The following is a 14,069-nucleotide window of genomic DNA, read 5'->3' on the forward strand; positions in this document are numbered from 1 at the left end:
TCTACTCTTAACTAAAACATCCCATCCCAGACAACATCCTAATGAATCTCTTTTGCACCCTCTCCAGCATATATCCCATCCTTCATACTGAGTGGTGATCAGAATTGCATGCAGTACTCCAACTGTGATCCGTCCAAAGTTTTATAAACTTGGAATAATTCTCCATGCTCTTTTTTTCAATGCACTGACTAATTAAGGCCATTATCCCATATGTCTTTTTAATTATGTTATCTACCTGTACAGCTGCCTTCAAGGATCTTTTAAACTTGAACATCAAGGTTCCTCTGTTCCACAATGTTCCTTAGGACCTTAACATTCATGATATATGCCCTAACCTCTTGCAATACCTCACACTTATCTGGATTAAAATCCATTTGCCATTTTCCAGCCTGTTTCACCATCACCTCGATATCACCCTCCACACTGCCAGCATCTCCACCAATTTTCATGTAATCTACATGACATGACCTATTGTTCGTGCCACCTACATCCACATCAAAATCATTCATGTATATTAGATTAGATTCCTTTATTTGTCATTCAGACCTATCGGTCTGAACGAAATTTTGTTGCCTGCAGTCATACATATAATAGTAAATAACAAAACACACAATAAACACAAATTAACATCCACCACAGTGAGTTCACCAGGCATCTCCTCACTGTGATGGAGGTAAAAGTCTTAAAGTCACTGTCTCTTCCCTCCTCATTCTCCCTCTGCGCTGAGGCGATCCAGGCCTCCGATGTTGTTACCCCATCGGGCGATGGTAAGTCAGTCCCGCAGCTCAACCGAGCTCCGCGAATGGGCCGGTTCAAGCTCCGCGGCCCGGGGCGGTTGAAACTGCCGAAGATGCCGCCCTCCAGTCCAGCGGACGCAGCTGTTGCCGCGGGAGCTCCGTAAAAACAGGTCACCAGCCTGTGACCTGCGAGCTCCCGACGATGTCGTCCACTGGCCCGCGGCCGAACCCCAGATTCAGGTCGCCGCCGCCGGAACGCCGCCTCAGCCCCGTATTACAAACAGCAAGAATCCCAGCACCAATCTCTGTGGAACATCACTTGTCACAGACATCAAACTTACAAAACAGCCTTTGATCATCATCCTCTGCCTCATTTGGCCAAGCCAATTTTCCATCTAATTTACCAACTTGACCTGGATCCCACAGATCCTAACCTTTTCACATGACCATATCAAATGCTTGACTGAAGTCCATGTAAACCACATCTATTGCAATGTCTTCACCACATTTTGCATTGACTATGTTTTGTAAAAAAACACAAATTCTACATTTTGTAAAAAAAAATGTTGTGGATGCTGGAAATCTGAAATACAAATAGAATTCTGGATTAAATCAACAAAAAATTCAAATCAAATTAGTCAAGGGAACTACCCTTGACAAAGTCATGCTGACTGTTTCTGATCAGTCTCTGCCTTCCCAAGTGATCATTAATCTTGTCTGAGAACTTTTTCCAATAACTTCCCACCACTTCAGATTCCTGCATTTGCAATCTTGTGTGTCTCCCTACTGCTGTTATTATAGGTCTATAATCACCAGGCTTTTCCCTGCTGCCCCTCTCGATAAAGGGGATACTACCATTGGCTGTCTTCCAACCGCGTTTGTGGCTCCAACTTGCTGAATATTTCCAGAATTCTAGTTGCATTTCAGATTTACAGCGTCCACAGAAATAGTTTTATTTTACAAAATGTGGTCACTAGTACTTGATCATTTGGCAGCTGTCAGACCTACTATCACTTTCACTGCGTCTGTCAGCTGCCACACTTCATGGCTTGAATTCCCTTCACAAATCTCTCCATTTCTCCACCTCTTGTTTTTTTTAAAAGCCTATAAAACCCAGATGAAAAGGTCATCAATGGAAAAAGTAAATTTTTAGTCTCCCTTAATAAATGCAGCATGACCTGCTGAATATTTCCAGAATTCTATTTGCATTTCACATTTCAGCTTAAAAAAACAAAACAGGGTCACGAGCAATTCTCACATGATTTTGCTCCTCTGAAATATGTCTACTAGACATGTGAATATGTTACACCTTTGAAGGCAGGCTTCTCTTAAGCTCAGAGATCAGATTCAAACATTTGAGCAACATCACATAAAAGGTATCAAAACAATTCCCCAAACAGGTACATTCGTACATCAGCTCCAAAACTCGGTGATGGAGCCTACTAGCATCTCCAGAACTTGGCTGAAAGGTCAATGATCATCATTCCAAGATATGAACAGGTACAGGGTCACTAACGTCTCTGCAGAGAAAAAACTAACAGCCGCAGATATCAGACTTCAAATGCAACAATTATGTCATCAATCATGCTGGTACAAATGATGCACAAAAGGTCAGAGGTGAATGGAGAACAGAGAAGCAATGAGCACTGCTTCATCAACGCTCTTGTCAAAGAGGAAGTTCGCAACGTCAGTCAGCCTTCAGCCCAAAGGAACATTAATAAAATTCAATCAGCAGGAAGTTTGTGACTGTACTGCCTGATCATTCTTGCTGGTAATAGGCAGAAAGGGGACGACTGTGGAAAGATTAACCACTGACGTCACTGCCTCAGTTACCAGCCCTTCATCTCCTCAAGATTCCTGAATCAGCTGTTCTCAAAACCTTCCAAAAATTACTCAAATATTGCTTGCATAAAAGTCAAGTCAGCTGACAGGTTCCGACCAGCAGGATGCAGTGAAGCAGGAGGCTTGAAACCAGCTGTTGGTCAAGCTTTTGCAGGCAACCTTGGTCTCATGATGGCACCTCTGTCATTGAATTAGAAGGCCAATGTTTCAAACCAAATCTACAGACTCGAGAACAACACATAAGCCAATATTTTGGTATGGAAATATTGTAGACAGATGCACAATACCCATAGTTCGTACTCAATTGGGCTATTCAAATTAATTCAGAAAAGCATTTGGTGCGGCACAATGGTATAATGGTAAAGTTGCTCCTTGCAGTGCCAGAGACCCGAGTTCGATCCTGACTACAGGTGTTGTCTGTATGGAGTTTGTACTTTCTCCCAGTGACTGCGTGGGTTTTCTTTGTTGCTCCAGTATTTCTTCCACACTCCAGATGTACAGGTTTGTAGGTTAAGTTGTAAAATTGGCCCTAACATGTGTAGGTTAGTGTAAGGGGTGATCGCTGATCGAAGGAGATTCAGTGGGCTGAAGGCCTGTTTCTGCACTGTATCACTAAAGTCATGCTACTTGGAATGGCCGTCCCTCAAGCTAAAAATCACATAATCAGGTGGCTATCTTATTGCTGATTTGAGACACCCAGGTCTCATTGTACTTCCCCTTTTCCTAACCTGACACCATTCAGATAATAATCTGCCTTCCATTCTTGCCTCCAAAGTGAATAACCTCACATGTATCCACATTACACTGCTTCTGCCCACTCAACCAACCTATCCAAGTCACTCTGCATCCTCACAGCATCCTCTTCACAGTTCACTCTGCCAACCAGCTTTGTGTCATCCGCAAATTTGCTAATAATTGGCCAAAAACAAATTAATATCTCCATCAAGAGTTTGGATAAGAGAAAAATGATCTGTTGAAAACATAAAACATAGAACAGTACAGCAGAGGAACAGGAGACACAGACCGCAATATCTATGCTGTCCCCTCAATCTCCACCATTCTAGAAAAAACAATCCGAGTCTGTCCAACCACTCCTTGTAGCTAATGCTCTCTAATCCAGGCATCATTCTATTACCTCCTCTGCACCTGCTCCAAACCCTCCACACCCTTCCTGTAATGGCACAAGTAGAACTGAACATAATACTCTGAAGAAAGGTCCTTGCCCGAAACGTCACCTATCCTTTTTCTCCAGAGATGCTGCCTGACCCGCTGGGTTACTTCAGAACTTTGTGTCTATCTTTGGTATAAACAAGCATCTGCAGTTCCTTTCTACACATTACACCAGATGCAGCCAATCCAAAGGCCTAAAGCTGCATCAAGACTTCCCAATTACTTTCATTTCGCAAAGACGCTGGTGCAACATATGCACAGCATTTGAGACAAGCGAATCAAGAGAAGAGATGAGGAGAAATTTCTTTAGTCTGAGTGTGGTGAATCTATGGAAGTCTTTGCTACAGAGTGCTGCAGAGGCTAAGTCAGTGGATATTTTTAAGGCAGAGATAGATCGATTCTTGATTAAAACAGGTGTCAGAGGTTATGGGGCGAAGGCAAGAGAATGGGGTTAGGAGGGAGAGATAGATCAGCCATGATCGATGGACCAAATGGCCTAATTCTACTCCTATCACTTATGACCAAAAGAACGCAGTGAATCAAGCAGGAAAGGATTTTGAGTTGAAACCCTGCATCAGAAAGCAGAGGATTAAAAGGGTTGAGAAATTGTGTTTTGTCTTTAAAGTTCACTAATTGTTCGGTGTTCCCAAAATGCTGAATAAGACCTATAACTATTTAGAATGATTAAACCAACCCTCAATGCAACTGAGGAATAAATATTTTATCATCTCAATCTGAAGAAAACACAAAAACTGAAAAGCAAAAGTTTGATAGAGACGTTTAGACAGTGCATTAGATGTCTGGTGAATTAAAATGCTTTTGTGGTCACATAATTTTTCAGTCAATTAATTCCATCAATGTCCAGCTATCACACAAAAACAAATAAAAATTGGAAAAACATTTACAATAAAATGGCGCTCACGTGATATTCATATAAACACTCTTTTTTTTTTTAACTTTAAAAAATCAAAAAACAAATGCACAATTTTGGCAAATGTTGCAGGCTTAAATATGGATGCATTGACTTACATAAACTGGCATCCGAGGAAATTTTATTTTCTCCACTCAGCACTTAATTAATGTTATGATGAAAATAGAACTCAGTAATAAAAGGATTAACCAATTATCAGAACAATCTCAGCTGTCCATTAAAACATTAAAACAACCAACTTGGTTGGGCGATCCTCTGGGGGCGCTGCACTGCAGCAGCCTGTCTGTCATTTCTATCTTTTTTTTTTTTTTCAGTTAGTCCAAAGTCTGTTTTAGGGGGAAACTTTAACTTTTCTATGTGGGGGAGGGGGGCAGGGTAAGGGGGAAACCGTTTCCCAGTCTCTTCCCGGCAGGGACGCAACTATTTCTCCGAGTCGCGTCCTCGTCCCCCACCTCGCGGCCTACCAGCTGGATTGGAGCGGCCTTTCCTGCCGGGGACCGGGAACCGGACCAGGGCTGCTAGAGCGGCGGCGCAGCGCTGGAGTCACCGCAGAGCGGGCGATGCCTACCTGGGTCGCTGTTTCGAGCTCCGGAGCGCTGGGCCGCTGCTCCAACATCGTGGAGCTCTGGTGCGGAGAGCTTCCAACGCGGGTGGCGCTGAACAACATCGTGGAGTCCTGGGGCGCCTTGCAGAGGGCCTGCAGCGGCAGTCTCCACTCCGGTAAGAGGGGGCCGACTCTGTGTCCACGCCGCTGAGGACGTCCGGCAGCCCCGACGTCGGACTTGTATCACCCCGGCGAGCGGTCCTGGACATCGGGCCGCCCGTAGCTGCAACTGCGGAGGGCTTGGGGAGGCCCTGACCACGGGGAACAGTGGAGGAAGAGACTGACTTTGGTGCCTTCCCACACAGTGGGAAACTTTGATTCTGCTGTGTGGGGATGTTTTATGTTAAATTCTATAGTGTGTTGTGTTCTTTATTTTTATTGTATGGCTGTATGGGAATTTCATTTCACTGTGCCATCTGGCACATGTGACAATTAAATGTATCTTGAATCTTGAATCTTGAATCTTGAACTTATTTTTCCTGTCACTATAACAACAATGTTCATTAATAAACTAGGAATGAGGATACACACCAGCTGGCAAGCTTCAATTATCTCTGCTATTTGTTTGCCCTCAACTGTTGTACCATTATTCAGACTTTACCTGGACAGCCACACACCTGTTTCGCTGAGTAAATTGGAAGAGATTGCATTTTAGACCTGTTTGTATGATGGATCGTACAATACAAGCATTATCTGTCCAGTTAACAACTGTGGTTTTTATGGCAACCAAAGAGAGTATACGCTCTAAATCACCTCAATTATATGTTCATACAATTCAATATTTATTGACATTTTTCAAATAAATTTCAAACAGTAATAGGTAGCAACATTCAAAAACACTTTCGATTTTAGCTTTGATCAAATATTCGACAAACTATTAAAACTATTCTGTCCGACCAAATATTTACCATGAATCTGGGTAAACAGAAAACTGCCCTGTAGCCACTTTACTTTTCCAGCTAAAATCTACAGTAAACTGGACCCAGAAAGAGAACGCAAGCAATCAGATTTTCAACATTGAATGAACCCATTCCCCCATCTCCTTTTAAGTCCAAACAATTGAAAGCCAAAAGGTGGATACAAATATTAATATAAATTGAAAATGATTCACTGGTCCAAATCTTTGTGCTTCATGATCGCCAAAATACTTGACCCACCATTTCCTGGACTCCCTTCATATTTAAAAAGTGAGTCAAGAATCCCAATATAAATGCACACTTCAATGGAAATAAAAATCCACTAATGTTTTATTTAATAGTTAAACAAATTGTGATTCACATCCTTATAAATCATCCTGCAGATTATCTTGAATATTGTTACCTCCTTAGCATGGAGTGCAGTTCCCATATCATCTCACACTGCATGATTATAACCCATACACTGGAGAAAAGCAAATTCCAGCTCTCCAAGCCCTTGAACTCTGATCGACCTGTCTGGCAGCCTCAATGAGAGGGGGCAAGCACAAAATTACACCAACTGCACCACACAGAGTAAAACAAGCAAATCAGAGGAAATTAACGAAATTTAATTTGCCTTGTGATTTACTCATAAGAGATTGTGAAAAGAGTCAACACTGTAGACATTTGATGATCAAAAGGGAGTTTTTTTTGTGCAGAGTAGTTTCAGGGAAAGCTTTTTAATTTTTCAACTCGCAGCACTAAAATGCATAGGGAATACTCCCACAGAATGGGACGACACTATGGACCCAGAAAAGCTCAAAAACATTAGCAACCACATTGCACTTTGGAAAATCTCCATTCAAGACAAAATGCCAATTTAACAAGAAACGCATCAAATGAGGTTTTAATTAGAATTTGAGACAACTGGACAACATGCCCCACAATAAACATGAAGTTTAGGGCCCGGCTTTCCTCAATTGTCTTACATTCAAATGCAATTCACCCAGTTTAAATGGTCAACATTAATCCACAATAGGTCTATCCAAATATATGGGATTTAAATATCTGCATTTTTTGCTAGGAAGTGCACATTCACAAAGAAATCCTGCTGTAAACCGCTGGCAATGTAGTACACATTTTCTGTGGCACAAACAGGAGAAACAATGGCTTCAAGCGTCACTACATTTGATGATACTGCCCCAGATTACAACTTGGTGATGGGAAACATCATGCAAGTTGAGCTCCTTCATAAATGCTGCAACTTCTAACACAAAACCATAACAGAAAACCATTAAGCCTCACGTGCCTGTCTTAGTTATCGCCAGGCACAGGCACGCACACACACACAGGCACACACACACACAGGCACACACGCACACACACACACACACACAGGCGCGCGCGCGCGCACACACACACAGGCACACACAGCTGCACTGCTGATCTGGCTTGGCCCTCAGCTGAACTGCCTGTGCTGACATCAGCTGACAACTCAACCAGCATTCCTAAACATTTCAGACAAATCCACTGGTGGGAAGCTTAGAAAGCCCTCAGCTGTAGTGAAGAAAGCAAATCCTTGGCTTGGAGCCAGACTACTGAGCTAAGCATTTTGTAACGCACTTCCCTTTTACTTTAACAGCTTGCATAATACTTCTGCCAAATTTAAATTTAACCCCTTGTGCAGCTGCACTTGCCCAACATCAGGCAAACGCAACTCAGCTCTGAACACTTCCGGGGGTGATGAAGTTTTAAATTTAATGCCCAAGGGAGAAAATAGAAGGCATTTTGGAGAACAAGGCTGTTATAACTCGTTGTTCACAAACATCACAGCAACTTTTTGCTGTATATTTAAGAGTGGATTGTAAAAACATTGGGTATTTTAAATTTTAATCTATACTACAAACAGGTTCCATCCATACCAGAGACAGATTTATGATTTAGGACACAAAAATATTTCAAAATCTTAGTACAGCACAGAAACAGACCCTTCAGCCCACCAAATGCATTATTACCAAAATTTCAATTTACACTAATCTTGTACTAATACCACTTTTTATTCTGCCGATTTGCTTTTAAATCAACTTTTCCCAAAGTTTACCACTTGCCTCCACATCAGGGTTAATTTACAGTAGACAGTTAACCTAACACCCACATATCTTTGGGATGCAAGAGGAAACCAGAATATCCATGGAAAACCCAGATGGTTACAGGAAAAATGTACAAACTCCACAGACAGTGGTGAGGATTGCTGGATTGCTGTAGCTGGGAGGCAGCAGTTCTACTAGCTGTGGCTTGTAACTGAAACGTCAAGCTTCAAACTCAATTTTAGATACTTAAACATCATCTTGACTGATACTTCAGAGCTGTGCTGAAGGGGCGCAGTTTTAAAATGACATGCTAAAGACACAAGGACAGGGAATTTCACTCAGTGATCCAGAAAAATATTCTTGCTTCGACACACCATCTACAAAGAAACTAATTGGGTATCATTTATTCCATTGGTGTCAATGAAACCTTTTTTGTGAATGGATGTCTGCAAATTACCAAAGCATTTATGGACTTCCTGTTTGTTTCAATGGGGGGAGGGGGGGAAGATAGTATGAAAACCACACCTTTGTCTAAACTGCTGAGCTCTTCCAGCACTTTGCCTTTTATCCATTTATTTATCTATCCATTTATTTATTTATTTATTTATTGCACACTTTTGACATCCTTTGGGCCGTTAATGGGACCTCAATCATTTTCACTCAGCTAACGAGCCACTGTGAGCGCTTTAATTGTAATGCTTTTGGGGAAGATTAAACAACCCTCAAGACTGACTCAGAGCTTCATTAACTAGACTGAATATTGTACTGCTTCCAAATGAGAATTAGAGCCGAGAGATTACATTTCAAAATTAGCATACTGGTTGCATCAAACCAAATCTTTCCATTATAGCCCTGACAAAAAAGTCAGACCACGCTGCCTCTGCTAATTATGCAAACGTTCCATTCAAAAACATTCGTGAACAGCATAATGACGCACTGTGTTCTGAGAAAGACTATTATGATAAGCTTTCATTACCAAAAACTGACATCATGCAAAATCCCAAGATTTACAAAATAAATATATATTTATTCTCACTCAAACACTCATTTGCAGTCCGATGTTTATACAATCCTCAACTTTCCCCCTTGACCACTGCAAATGCCAAACAGATCCCGGTTTTAAGATGTACACTTGAAACCCAAAATATCTATTTAGTCTTCTCTATAGACTAGGGAAAGAGTGAAGACAAAGAAATGCAATCACAATCGTTTTTCCAACAAAATCTGTTAATTTACGAAAAACGCAGACGCTGACAATCTGAAATAAAACAGAAAAACGTTGGAAAATCCCAGCGGGTCAATCAGCATCTGTGGCAATGCTGCCTCATGCCAGTCTGTTGCTGCAACGTGAGAGTGAAAATTCAGACTTATTCCAAATCATATTCATTACTTTAAGAACATGAATGTGAAATTGAAATGTGGGACAGATGCGTTGGCTGATAGAATACTTAGATAATGTAATGAGACATCAAATGTTCATGCCTTTTTCATTTTTCTGGTATCCGAGTGTTGCCGTCAAGGGCACCTTTTATTATCAGAATACAATTGCCTGGAGTAGATGATGGTGACGATACACTTTCCTGAATTGCCTCAACCCTTTTGATCAAGATACTCCCACAATGCCACTGAGCAGGGAATTATGGAATTTAGACCCAGCAAGGGCGAAGCAACATATTTCCAGGTCAGGATGGGGCGCCACTTGGAGGAGAACCTCCAGTGATGTTCCTTTGCATCCACTGCTCTTGCTCTTCCGGATGGTGGAGGTTACGGGGTTGGGAGTTGATGTTCTCTTGGAGTAGTTTTAGTTTTAAAGATACAGTGCGGAAACAGTCCCTTCAGCCCACCAACCCCGACCAGCTATCCCCATACACGAGTACTACCGTACACATTAGGGACAACTTAAATCTTTACCCAAGCCAATTAACCTACAAACCTGTACGTCTTTAGAATGTGGGAGGAAACCGCAGCACCCGGAGAAAATCCACGCAGTCACGGGGAGAATGTAAAACTCCATACAGACAGCACCCGTAGTCAGGTTCGAACCCGGATCTCTGGCGCTGTAAGGTAGTAACTCTATCACTGCGCCACCATGCCACCCCCAAGTAGTCTTGTCGAATAATGGCAGTGCATTGAGAAGGCCCTACACACATTGACCCTTGTCACACCAAAGCTGCAGTGGGTGCCATCAAGGTGCCTACTGTATCCTGGAAGATGCCAAGCTGCTGGAACATTGAGAGCTGCACTCATTCAGGCTGATGAAGAGTATTCTGTCGCATACCTGAATTGGGTTATGAGGAAGGGATTAGGGTGTCAGGTGGCACGTCATTTGCCCCAAGATATCCAGTTTCACATCTGTTCTGGTGGACACAGCACGTGTGTGGCTCGTTGAGATTTGTTTCAGTAGCGAGCCAGTGGATAATGATGGAGGGAGATTTGCCAATGGTCATGACACTAAATATTGGGCTCAAGTGGCTAGATTTTCTTGTTGGAGGTGGCCCTTGTCCGATACTGGTGGTGCAAAATATTACTTGCTCTATATCTGCCCACGCCTCAATGTTGTCCATAACTTCCTGTATTTATCACAGATGACCAACATTCTTCAATCAGTACATAGCCCCACCTCTGACCTTGTGATAGAACACTCATTTTTCAAGCAGACAAAAATGGTTGGGGTTATACTGCTCTGAGGAACTTCTGCAACAATGTCCCAAGGTTGAGACGGTTGATTAATATTTTGCACTCCGTATGTTCCCCTTTGGTCTATCTATTGTAATCAAGTTTGAGTTGATTGTATTTATGTATGGTACTATCTGATCTCGTTGGATAGCATATAAAATAAACCTTTTCACTGTATCACAGGACACATGACAATAAACCTAAATAACTTTCTTTGTGCAAGGTACGACTCCAACCATCAGACAAAAATGTTCTTCCTTTGTTATTCATTGACAATAATGATCACTGGTCAAAATGAAGTAACACTTGGTCAAACACCTCATTGATGTCAAGGGCAGTCAATCTCTCCTTACTTCTAGAATTCTGCTCTTAGATCAAATTGACTACAAAGCCATGATGAGACCTGAAATTAAATAGTCCTGACAAAACCCAAACTGGACATCAGTGAGCCAGTTATTGTTGAATAACTGCCACTTGAAACCACTGTGGACAACATGTTCCATCACTTTGTTTGAAAACAGACCTATTAGGCAGCAATTAGATAGACTGTATTTCTCATTATTAGTGAATGCTTCATACCCAAGCCATTTTCCACATTCTGGGGAAGATGTCAGTCTTGCATCTGTGCCAGAATAGCTTGGCTAAAGGCACAGCGAGTTTGATAGTGCAAGTGTTTTAGTACTCCTGCCAGAATATTTTTTGTAATCTCACAGCCTTTGCTGTATCCAGCATTTTCTGCAGTTTCTTGATTTTACATGGACCATAAGACATAGAAGTGGAATTATTTCCTTCAGCCCATTGAGTCTGCTCTGCCATTCGATCATGGTTGATTTATTTTTCACCCTTAACTGCATTCTGCCTTCTCCCCATAACTTTTGATGCACATACTAACCCAGAATCTTGGTTTCTTGGTTTCCTGGTCCTCCAAAATATTCCAAATGGAACTTAAACTGGAGGTGTCAATCTCAACTTTAAAATTACCTAATAACAGGGCTGCCGAAGGGCCTGTTTTCACACTGTATCACTCTATGACTACATTATACCTCCACCATGCATGAATGCTTCAAAATAAAGTGATTGTTTTATTGCCATATACTCAAGCATAGAAACATAGAAAATAGGTGCAGGAATAGGCCATTCGGCCCTTCGAGCCAGCACTGCGATTCAATATGATCATAGGTATTCATCTAAAATCAGTACCTCTTTCCAGGTTTTTTCCCCATATCCCTTGATTTCATTAGCCCCAAGATCTAAATGTAACTCTCTTAAAAACATCCAGTGAATTGGCCTGCACTGCCTTCTGTGGCAGAGAATTCCACAGATTCACAACTCTCTGCGTGAAGAAAGTTTGTCCTCATCTCAGTCCAAACTGGCCTACCCTTTATTCTTAAACTGTGACCCCTGGTTCTGGACTCCCCCAACATCGGGAACATTTTTCCTGCAGTTACAGTAAGTGAAAATCTAGCAGGCAAGCAGGATGCTTTCACCAACCACCCCCATTTGAAGTCCACTATCTTCCATCGTTTCTACCCAGTGCTTGGTACTTACTTCCAGCAGCCATTGGTTGTCCTCCAGGATGCACCGAGCCGCAGCCTGATCCATACTGGTTACCTGGGCGAATTTGGCACAGAGACTCTCACGGCAGCGGCGCAGCGCTTCCAACGGCCCGGGACTCTTGCACTGAGACCGCTCCATGGCTGGAGTTGCAGTGAGCGACTCGCCAGCCCAGCAAACACTCGCCATCCCCGCTCCCCGTCCGCACCTGTCCCCACCGCTGCTTCTACTTCCAACTCCCGTGGCAGTTGATATTAGTTTTGAAATTTTCGTTGATCACAGAATTTCTCAGGACAGAGCGAGAGAAATTTGTGATCAGCGTGAGAATTTGGCAAAATGCGTGATTCTCACGCTCAATGCATGGGAGTTGGCAACCCCTATATCCCCCTATCTTCCCCCCACTCTCTCTCCCCTCTCACTCTCCCCCCTTCCGCTCTCTCCTCTCACCCCCTCCCCTCCCTCTCTCTCTGCTCTCTCTCTCTTCCCTGTCCCCCCCTCTCCCTCTCCCTCCCCTTCCCTCTCTTCTCTCTCCCCCTCTCTCTACCCCTCTCCCCACTCTCTCGCCTACTCTCTTCTCTCTACCCTCCCCCTCTCTCCTCTCTCTTTCCCCAAACTCTCTCTCCCCCCCTCTCCCTTTCTCCCTCCTTCTCTATCTCCCCTCTCTCCCTCTCCCCCTCTTGCTCTCTCCACACACTCTCTACCCTCTCTCTCTCTCCCCCATCTCTCCCCCTTCCCCCACTCTCCCTCTTGCTCTCTCTACCCTCTCTCCCTCTTTGCCCCTCTCTCCCTCTTCCCCCGTTTCTCTCTTTCCTCTCTCCCTCTTCCCCCTCTCTCTCCCCCCTCTTTCCTCCCCTCTCCACTCTCTCTTCCCCCACTCTCTCCTCTTCTCTCCTCCTCTCTCTCCATCCCCTCTCTCTCTTCCCCCTCTCCCCATTCGTCTCACCCCCTCTCTCTGTCTCCTTTCCCTCTCTCTCTCCTCCTCCCTTTGAGAGTCTCTGTCCCTTCGGAACAGAGACTCTCACGGCAGCGGCGTAACGCTTCCGATGCCTCAGACGGCCCGGGACTCTTGCACTGAAGCTGCTCCATGGCCGGAGCTGCAGCGAGCCACTCGCCAGCCCCGCAAACACTCGCCAGCCCCGGCTTCCCGCATCTGTCCCCACCCGCTACTTCCATCCCTCCCTCAGCCCCGGCTCTCCAACACCCGCGGCCCATGCAGTTTATATGAGTTTTCGTTGATCACAGAATTTCTCACGACAGAGCGTGAGAAATTTGTGATCAGCGTGAGTGCGTGAGAATTTGCCCTAATGCGTTATTCTCACGCTCAAAGCACGAGAGTTGGCAGCCCTGCCTAATAACTTGGCCTCCACAGCAGTCTGTGGCAATAAACTCCACAGATTCACCATCCTCTAACGAAAGAAAGTCCTCATCATTTCCATTCTAAAAGATACATCCTATTATTCTGAGTCTGCGTCCTCTGTTCCATGACTCTCCCACCACTGGAAACATCTTCTCCACTTCCACTCTGTCTAGGCCTTTCAATGTTTGATAGATTTCAATGAGATCCTTAAA

At 43.5% G+C, this 14,069-nt stretch overlaps 1 protein-coding gene across 2 annotated transcripts in view; it reads right to left on the reverse strand.

Annotated features, from left to right (window-relative positions):
- zswim6 (zinc finger SWIM-type containing 6) overlaps positions 1-14,069 on the reverse strand; it is a 209,155-nt gene that overhangs the window by 115,532 nt on the left and 79,554 nt on the right. The window lies entirely within an intron of this gene.

This window comes from Amblyraja radiata, chromosome 1 (assembly GCF_010909765.2).
Source record: "Amblyraja radiata isolate CabotCenter1 chromosome 1, sAmbRad1.1.pri, whole genome shotgun sequence".
NCBI classification, from domain to species: domain Eukaryota; kingdom Metazoa; phylum Chordata; class Chondrichthyes; order Rajiformes; family Rajidae; genus Amblyraja; species Amblyraja radiata.